At 42.1% G+C, this 10,740-nt stretch overlaps 1 long non-coding RNA gene across 1 annotated transcript; it reads left to right on the forward strand.

The window, feature by feature from the left end:
* Positions 1–342: 342 nt before the first annotated feature.
* LOC109502654 lies at positions 343–6,556 on the forward strand. Its single transcript, XR_002161398.3, has 4 exons — positions 343–397; positions 3,770–4,020; positions 4,202–4,249; positions 5,985–6,556. It is a non-coding gene; the product is annotated as an uncharacterized LOC109502654 (long non-coding RNA).
* The last annotated feature ends 4,184 nt before the right edge of the window (positions 6,557–10,740 follow it).

The following is a 10,740-nucleotide window of genomic DNA, read 5'->3' on the forward strand; positions in this document are numbered from 1 at the left end:
GCTAAAGCAAATTCTGGGTGTGAACATAGTGTCTATAGGTGAGATCTTTTCTTTTTGAGTATATGACATAGTCACGTGCTATTAAATTTAAAAGGAACAAAAGGATACACGGTGAAAAATCCTTCCCCCACCCAACCCCTGGCTCCAGGTACATAATTACTTCACTGAAAATAGCTAATGCAATTAATTTCTTGCATATCCTGCCAGAAAAATGAAATGCATGCACAAGTAAACGTGTATAAGTATTCTCTCCCCTCCCTTTTTAATCTTATTTTTAAATTTTTAAAAATAGACTTTTTTAAAAAAAATCAAAATATATTAACATACAATGTTATATTAGTTTCAGGTATACAGCACAGTGATTCAACAATTCTACACATTACCCAAATTCACCATGGTAAGTATAGTCACCGTCACCATACAGTGTTACTGCAATATTATTGACTGTATTCCCTATGCTGCACTTTTCATCCCTGTGACCTATTTATTTTATAACTAGAAGCTTAGAACAATTTTAGGTTCAGAGCAAAATTGGGAGGTAGGTACAGAGATTTCCTGTATACCTCCTGCCCCCACACATGCAGGGCCTTCCCCATTAGCAATACCCCCCACCAGGGTGGTACATTCACTATAATTGATAAGCCTACATGGACACATCATTATCATTCAAAGCCCATAGTCTATATTAGGGTTCCCTCTTGGTGTTGCACATTCTAGAGGTTTCGACAAATGCCTGTTGTGTATCCATCTTTATAGTATCAGACAGAATAGTTTCAGTGACTTAAAAATCCCCTGTACTCCCCCTATTCCCACGGACACCCTGGCAACCACAGATTTTTTTTTACTGTCTCCATAGTTTGGCCTTTTCCAAGATGTCATATAGTTGGAACCATACAGTATGTAGCCTTTCCAGATTGGCTTCTTTCACTTGGTAATAAGCAATTAAAATTCTTCCGTGTCTTTCCACGGCTTGATAGCTTATTTCTTTTTAGCACTCAATAGTATGCCATGGTCTGGATTTACCACAGTTTATTTATCTATTCACCTACTGAAGGACATCTTGGTTGCTTCAAAGCTTTGGCAATTATGAATAAATCTGCTATAAACATCTATATCCAGGTTCTCATGTGGACATTAAGTTTCACCTCATTTGGGTAAAATACCAAGGAGTATAACTGCGGTGTTGAACAGTCTCCCGTCTCTTTTTATCAAAACAGTAGCTTTCCATGCACAATGTTCTGCATCTTGCTTTTTAAATTTATGTTTTGGAGATCACTCCATATCAGTTCTGCTTAATTCTTAATGGCAGTTAAAAAAATACATGGAAAGGATCACGAATCTAAGCCTATAATAACCAGGACAGCTTTTCCTTTGGTGGCTTTCTTATGAGACATAATCTGGAAGATGAAATTTCCTGTTGAGGAAGAAAAACATGGTACAAGTAGCTCATCAGCCTTAAACAGTTGGGCAGGGGATTACTTTCTGGAAATAGGGACATCACCATGGGGTACACAGGGTGGTAGCAGGATTTGAAAAAAAGAACAAAGGATCTGGAGACTGAAGCTGATTGAGAGTCTGGCTTCCTCTCTTACTAGCTGTGTGGCTTTAGATGGGTCATTCATGAATAAGGACCCTCCGTTTCCTCATCTGTAAAATAAAGCCAATAAAAGTGGATATCTCTGAGGTTTTGAAAGAACCAAAGGAGATAGCACCAAATGGCTCGCTCTGTTTATTCTCGCAGCAACATTTGCCAAATGCTGGCTGTACATCACACAGAGTTCCAGGAACTGGGATGCTGGGTAAAAAGATGGCAAATTCCCTCATGCCGGTGAAGCTTCTGCTCTCCTGGTATGGGGAGACTGAACATATAAGCAAACAAAAGATTTCGAGATGGGGAGCTATGAAGGAAATAAAACACGGGGACCCAGTAGTGAGTGGTTGGACGGGGAGGTCGTAAAAGTGGCCTGCTCAAGAGCTCCCTGCAGGGCTGGCACCCCACCCCTGCAAGGAAGGAAGGGTGTCGAGGCTGTGAGCAAATTCTCCGTGCCCACTCAGTGCCCAGGGAATGCCACCCTCGGGAAGGAAGGTTGGTATCTTTTTTTTTTCCCAACAGAATCTTCTCTTCCTAATACTTTCTCTGCCATAGGCATGTCTGGGGCCGAGGGCACGAAGCAGGGCAACAGAGGCCATGGGCCTGTGTAATACTTCTCTGGAACAGATCTGGAACAGGAGACCAGGGGGTGAGCTCCTCCAGCGAATGCATCTTCAGTGCTGCCTCTGCAGCTGGGACAAGCTGCTTGTTGTTTTGTTTGCGTTGTAAGGCACTTTTTTTTTTCCTGCTAACACTGCAAAGCCGTACATTTGCGTATATCTGTGCTTGTAAAATGGTGTGCATCTAAAAGGGGAGAAACCAACACATATATAAATGTATACACATATGTAGCAGTATTTCTAAGCTCTTGTGTACTTTTGAAGTACATTGAGAACAAAACAACTTCTCAGATTCACCCTCCATTCAAAAGAAGGACTGGAGCAGCCCCAGGGGAGGTGAGAGAGGGCTGGTGTGTCTTAAACGGCAGTAAACTAATCCGCAGAGGACTCGCCTGGACTCCTATCCCCAAATACCCCAGAGATTACTGAGAGGCTCCCAGCCCAAATCCAAGTCATTCCCTAGCAACCTTGTAAATAGCAGTAGTAGTAATAACCATCCTTTATTGAAGCATGCTGTACACAAAGTCCTCAGGCTAAGTATAGTCTATATATGTCTAATTCTTATAACAAAACTCCAAGATTATTACTTCTGAGGTGGGTCTTAGGAACTTGTAGGCAGGGGAGAAATCAAAAGGAGAATCTGTGCCATTCTCCAAGGAAGGCTTGATTTAAGTTATATAACTTGACTAAAGACACAAGCTAGCCAGTGGCAGAGCTGGGATCCCTACACAGACCTATCTGATTGTGAATTCAGCATCTGTCTACCTGGAGCACTCCATTCAGGCCCATGTCTCCCCCTACAAGTCACCGGAACTGTCAGATTGCTGATCTGCTCCTCAGGGATCCCACTAGACCGCCAGGCAGAGCCAGTTTCCTACACAGTGCCCGTGTTCTGGCTCCTGGTGGTGAGAAGTTCCGTGTAACCGCTGACCGCAGCTTGCAGCATGGAGGGAGGCCTGGCCCTATCTGTGTTGCTGTCCCATGCGGATCCCTGCCTCTGTCTGCCCTCCACTGACCAGCCTTAGCAAGATGGAAGACAGAATAGAAATCTATTCCAGTCTTTTCTTCTTCAATCAAAGCTTACCTATTCCAAAAGTAGTTTAGTTGTTGCCCAAGGCCAGGTGAGTGGGGGAATGGGGCATGACCACTAATGGGTAATGGCGTTCCTTATTGAGGTGATGAAAATGTTCTGGAATTAGATAGTGGTGATGGCTGTGCAGCACTGTGTACTAAAAATCGCTGAATTGATCAATTGTATGGTATGTCAAATATACCACAATAAAGCTATTGAGAAAAAAAAAATCCTTAGCTGCCCCATTCCCCATCTTTTCGTGGCTAATGGGTGATCAGGTGTGGTGAGTTTTAAATATGTCTACAAATCTTTGATACTCTTCCATTCGACAGATGGCATTTAATTACCTTCCCCTTGAGTATGGGCTGGACTTAGTTACTTCATCCCAAGGAATGGCGTATGCCAGCAGTGAGAGAGTGTGATTTCCAAGACTAGGACATGGACGACATTTGTAGCATGTTCCCTACTTCTCTCTCTCTCTCTCAGATCACTCACTCTTGAGGAGAGCCCACAGCCATGTTGTGAGGATACTCAGACAGCCCCCCAGAGAGGTACATGTGATGAGGAACTGAAGCTTCTTGCCAAGAACCATATGAGTGAGCCATCTTGGAAGCACCCAAGGCATCACATGCAGACTGCAGCCCCCGCCAGCATCCTAACCACATCCTCATGAGAGACCCTGTACCTGAACTGCCAGCTAAGCTGCTCCCAAATTCCTGACCCACACAAACTGTGAGGTATATATTTTTACTGACTTAAGCCACTAAGTTTTGGGACAATCTATTACACAGGAAGAGATAACTTTAGATACAGTAAAATACACATTAGGTGGTTCATTAGATTTTATTGGCTAACAATGTGGACAAATGTTGGGTTACTGTTTTATCCTTCCAGAATAACACCTTTCTATTTTAACAGAGGGACCCTGGAGACACAGTGCCCCAATTCAGAAGCACCGTGACAATGGTGAGCATTTCAGGCTTGGTGGCAGATCTGTTGGGAGGTTATTTTTGGTCCAGGGCTGGGAAGTTTATGTGACTTCTAATCACTCCATGCAACCAGCTGCCTGTTCTTGGTAGGAGTGTCCCTGTCCATTCCTCAGGCGTCCCAGAGAGACAATTCCTATCAGAGGCAACATGGGCAGAGACTCAATAATGTCACCACTGTTCAAGTGACAGGAGAATGCTCCTCTCTCTGCAGGCTCTCACTCCCCTTGCTTTTTTTCATGGCACCAGCTCCCTTCACTTTATCTCATCTCCCATGAATAAAGGTCAGTCATTCTCTCCTTTATCTCCTTCACTGAGGGGGTCTTTCTATCGCAAGTAAACTATGTCTTTGCTGCCTGCTGACTTTTTCTTTTCTCTTTTTTTTTCATTCCCTCTGTCTCCTTTGACATTTGTTTCTGCTACAGTCCTCCGGAAATCCTAGAATTCTGCTAATTTACCCAAAGCTGGGGATTGGGGTATAAGAGCCCCGGAGACCATAGCAATTACTTCAGAGGTTTTTATGCTTGGCTGAAACAGAAAAGATGAGCACACGCACGCACACAGCACACCATCACAAAAACAGCAAAAAGGGGAGCGTAATGGCTCAAACTTCGCCGTTGACAGGCCTTCCTCCTCACACTGAGGCTGAGGATTGTCACTGTATAACAAAAAACAAAACCATTCCTAAAGGATTAAAAATAATCTCTCAAGCCTATAATATCTCCTTCTCCATAATCTGTACCTTCCAGTGTTTCATTTCTCCATCTACTTTGCATATGTTCATAAATTTTCTGTCTTTCCCTAACAGTATAAACAATTGCTCAGTATCCTAACTCCAGGTTTTGAGTTTCGTGCTTTCATTGCTAATCCTCTTTTAGAAACCAAGAACTACGTTGTGACCCCAGGTTTCCCATATTGAGTCCTCAAAGAGCACTGTAGGGAACTCACAGGGGAACACAGGATATTTTACCTCTTTTGATGGAAATGCAGCAAGACTCCACATGGGGGGACAGTAGTCTGAGATAGTTCACAGTTTCACATTAGACCCAAATAGATTCTTTTTGAGAACATTATGTATTTGAAAAGCTGGGGTTTTCGTGGGCATGATGATAAAAAGGAAATGTCACCCCAAATTCAATGTGGAACAGAAAATGAAAATGGCAGTCCCCAATCTGATTCCAAGGTTTGAGAAATTATATAGTATCCAACAGCTACATATGCCCCATTCATAAGGAATTGTGATCTTTTAAGAATGGAATCATGATATTAGTTTTTTTCTTTAATTTATGTGAGTTTTTTTCACATGGCAATGATTGTTAGGACATAAATACCTATTAAGCTGCTTCGACCCACCTACTTACCACGTGGTATTTCTTTGGGCCTCAGGGCACTGGGGAAAAATAACTGACATACTAAGAGAGCAGTGAACTGCGAAAGTTTAGGAATCTCTCTTGTGACCTGTTGTGCCCTGGCCTCGCCCCATCCGTCTCTATATTCCCCTGTCCTCTGCATCCTATGCCTTGTCATACGTAGAGCACTGGGCTCTGTTCCTCGCACTCACCATGTCTCTTTGCCTGTAGGATTTCACGCATGCCCTCCTCTCTGTTGGGAATGGCTCTTTTCTTTTCCTTGCTGTACCCTCTCATAACACCTGTATTTGCAACTATAATAGCACCTATCACATCGTGTTGCATTTATTTGCTTGCTCCCACTAGGCAGCGAGCTTCTTCAGAGTGAAGAACAGATCATGTTCGCCTTGGTGTACCCAGCATTGGCTGACAAAAGGATAGGGGGTAAGCCTGTTACTGGAAGCTTAATTGAAAATTCTGCTGGCTAGATGCTGCCTCTTACCCCCTCCTACACAGACAATCCTATTATCCCCAACCTCCCCTGCATCATCTGTACTGCAAGCACAGAGACCAATCATGGATCAGGTGGACTTTCTTCCCCCAAAAAGAACATCATTTAACATTTAACATACTAACAAGGTGACTTTCTGTTCCTCTGAGCAAGGCTCTTCCTCCCTTGGGTGCTCAGTTGAATTACCTGTGAAGGTGAGTATAAATATGCTCTATCCGCCCAAAGAGAAGGCAGCTACCAGTTCACCTCTGAAGGTACACTCACTCCAAGAATCCAGGATTGTACAGTGATTTATGAACTTAGAGTTTCCAAACCACTAGAGCAGAATTTATGTGCAAGACAAATGGACCAATCACGTGCAAAAAGAACTTGTTCTTAATGTGAGTGATGAAATTCATTAAATAAAGGAAACTCTTTTTAATTGGTATGTCCAGATAATTGAGGACTCAGTTCTTTGTCCTTGGCCTAAATCAGTAGATATTTTGCATGGGTTTAGGGCAGGTCTGAATCTTCAGTGAGACCTTCCCAGGGCCCAGGTTTATTCCCAAGTAATTAATAATTAATTTTTCCCTACCTTTCCCATGACACTTTGCTCAAAACCACACGATGGTCTCTGTCATTGCCCTCTTTGATATTTTGGATTGTTTACTCACAAATTTCACCTTTTTCCCCTGAACTACTCTCTCCTAGACCTCTACTCTCTTTTTCAGGTTTTAGACCCATCCCAACTGGTTCTTTGCCGAAACTTGTATGTGTATTTAAGCCTTATCCAAAAGATAAACCATCTTCCTTGGTCCCTACACGATCCCGTAGTTCTCCCTCCACCCCATACACCCAAGCTTCAGGAAAGAGTGGTCTGAGCTTGCTTTAACCAGGGTTACTAGGACTTACCTAACCTCCATCTAGAACATACCCTCTTCAGGGCTGATGTACCTGACCCTATGGTCAGATGTCCATAGCATCTGACCTCAGCCTCATCTGCCTCCCTCTTCTACTGGTTCTCAGATTTCCCTGGGAGGGCTCGTTCAGACAAAGATTTCTGGGATCAATCTGAGAGTTTCTAACTTAGTATACCTGGTCTAGCACATACGTTCCTAACAAGTTCCCTGGAGATGCCAAAGCTTCTGGTCTTCGGGCCACACACTGAGAAGCATTATGGGGAATAATTTTGTCTACTCTCCTGTTTGCAGTGCCCTGACCTTCAAACATTTGGAAGTATCTTGAGACATTTTTTGGTAGTCACAACTTGGGTGGGTGAGTGGTACTGGGATCTAGTGGGCAAAGACCAGGGATGATGCTAAACATCCTAAAATGTGTGGAACAGTCACACACTTACCCCCAATAAAGAATTATATGGCCAAAACGGTTAGTGTTACTCAAGAACCCTTGAGAAACCCTCCTCTAGAGATTCTGTCCCAGGCTGGCTGGTCTCTGGTCACCTGCTCTCTGTTTATCCACTCGATCCCTATTGCCCTTTGTTCCTCTTCCTGTATATGTCTTATCCGTCTCTAATTTTTCATGTCACTATCCCTCCTTATTTAAGATTTCATCATCTCCCATATGGATTACTTACTGCAGTAGCTTCTTCGAGGACTTTTTGACAATAAGGTCATCCCTTCCAAATTGATACAAATTCTGAGCATGTGGCATCCCTAATTAAAAGCTATCAATGCCTCCCTTCCCCATCAGTGCCTCAATGAGATGTCAGGACCTTGGAACATGCTGACTCCTGCCAGCCTCATGAGTCTGTTCTGCCCCTTCCCCACACACCATGTTTCTGCCCTGCAAAGCTAAACACAGTTGCCCAAAGATGCCACTTGCTGCCTCATCTCCAGGTACATATTCTGTTCCTTCTTTCTAGAAGACTCTTTATTAATCTCTGCTTGGCTAATTCTTTTCCAACCTTTAAGACTCAACTCTAAGTGCCACATCCTCCAAAGAACATTTTCTGAGCCTACTCACTGGCTGAGTTAGGAGTTATATCTGTGCTCATCTATCCTAATATGAATCTCATGGAAGGGGCAGCATAGCACAGTATTCAACACTATACCTCTGACCTGAATTGCCACGACTTAAATCCCAGTTCTGATGCTCACTAGCTGCGTGATCTTGAATAATCTACTCAACTGTCTGTGTATCAACTGTTTTGTCTGTGAAATGGCAGTGATATGGTACCTACCTCATCAGGTTGTTGTGAGAATCAACTGAGTTAATATGCAGGCATACCTTGTTTTATTGTGATTCACTTTATTGTGCTTCTCAGATATTGCAGTTTAAAGGTTTGCAGCAACTTTGTGTCACACAAGTCCATTGGTGCCATTTTTCTAACACCATTTGTTCAGGTCATATCGCTTTGTCACATTTTGGTAATTCTCTCTATCTTTCAAACATTTTCATTATTATTACATTTGTTATGGTGATATGTAATCAGTGATCTTTAATGTTTCTATTGTATTTGTTTTGGGGCACAGTGAACCACACCCATAGAAGATGGCAAACTCAATAAATGTTGCATGTGTTCTGGCTACTCCATGAAATAGCTATTCCCCATCTCTCTCCCTGTCTTTGGACCTCCCTATTCCCTGAGACACAACAGTATTGAAATTAGGCTAATTCATAACCCTCTAATGGTCTCTAAGTGTTCATGTGAAAGGAAAAGTCACTCATTTCTAATTTCTTAAATCAAAAGTTGGAATGATTAAGCTCAGTGAGGAAGACACGTCAAAAGCCAAGATAGGCCAAAAGTGAGGCCTCTTGTGCCAAACAGTTGGCCAAGTTTTGAATGCCAGGGAAAAATCCTTGAAAGAAATTAAAAGTGGTACTCCATGGAACATATGAATGGTAAGAAAGCAAAACAGACTTATTGCTGATATGGAGAAAGTTTTGGTGCTCTGTTTAGAAAATCCAGCCAGCCACGTCATTCCCATAAGCCAAAGCCTAATCCAGAGAAATGTCCTAACTATATTCAATTGTCTGAAGGCTGAGAGAAGTGAGGAAGCTGCAGAAGAAAAGCTGGAAGTTAGCAGATGTTGGCTCATGAGGTTTAAGGAAGACTGTATCCGTAACATAAAAGTGCAATATGAAGCAGCGAGTATTGACGTAGAAGCTATCCAGAAGATCTAGCTAAGATAATCAACAAAGGTGGCTACACTGAACAACAGATTTTCAATGTAGATGAAACAGACTTCTATTGGAAGAAGACACCATCTTGGATTTTCATAGCAAGAGAAGAGAAGTCAATGCCTGGCTTCAAAGCTTCAAATCATAGGATGACTCTCATGCTAGGAACTAATGCAGCTGGTGACTTGAAGTTGAAGCCAATGTTTATTTACCATTCTGAAAATCCTAGAATGTTTTAAAACTATGCTAAATCTATTCTGCCTGTGTCCTATAAATGGAACAACAAAGCCTGGATGACAGCACATCTGTTTGCCATATGGTTTACTGAATACTTTCAGCCCACTGTTGAGACCTACTACTCAGAAAAAAGATCCTTTCCAAATATTACTGCTCACTGACAATGCACCTGGTCTCTCAAGAGCCCTGATGGAGATGCACATGAGATGAATGTTGTTTTCTTGACTGCTAAAACAACATCCATTCTGCAGCTGATGAATCAAAAAGTCATTTCAACTTTCAAGTCTTATTATTAAGAAACACATTTCATAAGACTATAGCTACCATAGAGAGTGATTCCTCTGGTGGATCTGGGAAAAGTAAATTGAAAAGCTGTGGAGAGGATTCACCATTCCAGATGCCATTAACGACATTTGTGATTCATGGGAAGGGGTCACTATATCAGCATTCACAGGAGTTTCAAAGAAGTTGACACCAATCCTTATGGATGACTTTGAGGGGTTCCAGACTTCAGTAGAGGAAGTAACAACAGGTGTGGCAAAAATAGGAAGAGAACTAGAATCAGGAGTTGAGCCTGAAGATGTGATGAATTGCTACAATCTCGTGAAAAACTTGAACAGATGAAGAGTTCTTCTTATGGATGAATGAAGAAAGTGGTTTCTTGAGATGGAATCTACTCCTAGTGAAAATACTGTGAAGGTTGTTGAAATGACCATAAAGAATTTAGACTATTGCATATACTTATATGATAAAGCATCAGCAGGGTGTGAGAAAACTGACTTCAGTTTTGGAAGAAGTTCTACTGTGTGTAAAATGCTGTTGAACAGTATCACATGCTACAGAGAAATCATTCATAAAAACAACAAAACCATGCAGCAAACTTCATTGTTGTCTTGTTTTAGGAAATGGCCATAGCCACCCCAACCTTCCACCATCCTCATCAGTCAGCAGCCATCAACATCTAGGCAAGGCCTTCCACCAGTAAAAAGATTACAACTCTGATTACGACATCTGAAAGCTCAGATGTTGGTTAGCTTTTTTTTTTTTTTTTTTTTTTTTTAGCAATAAAGTGTTTTTTAATTAAGGTCTATACATTTGGGTTCTTTGGAGATAATACTGTTGCATACTTAATAGACTCTTGTGTAAACACAAGATTTATATGTACTGGGAAACCAAAAAAAATTATTCCACTCACTTTACTGCAATATTCACTTTATTGCAGTGTTCTGAACTGAACCCACTATACCTCAGAGG

Source organism: Felis catus, chromosome C1 (genome assembly GCF_018350175.1).
Source record: "Felis catus isolate Fca126 chromosome C1, F.catus_Fca126_mat1.0, whole genome shotgun sequence".
Taxonomy (NCBI): Eukaryota; Metazoa; Chordata; class Mammalia; order Carnivora; family Felidae; genus Felis; species Felis catus.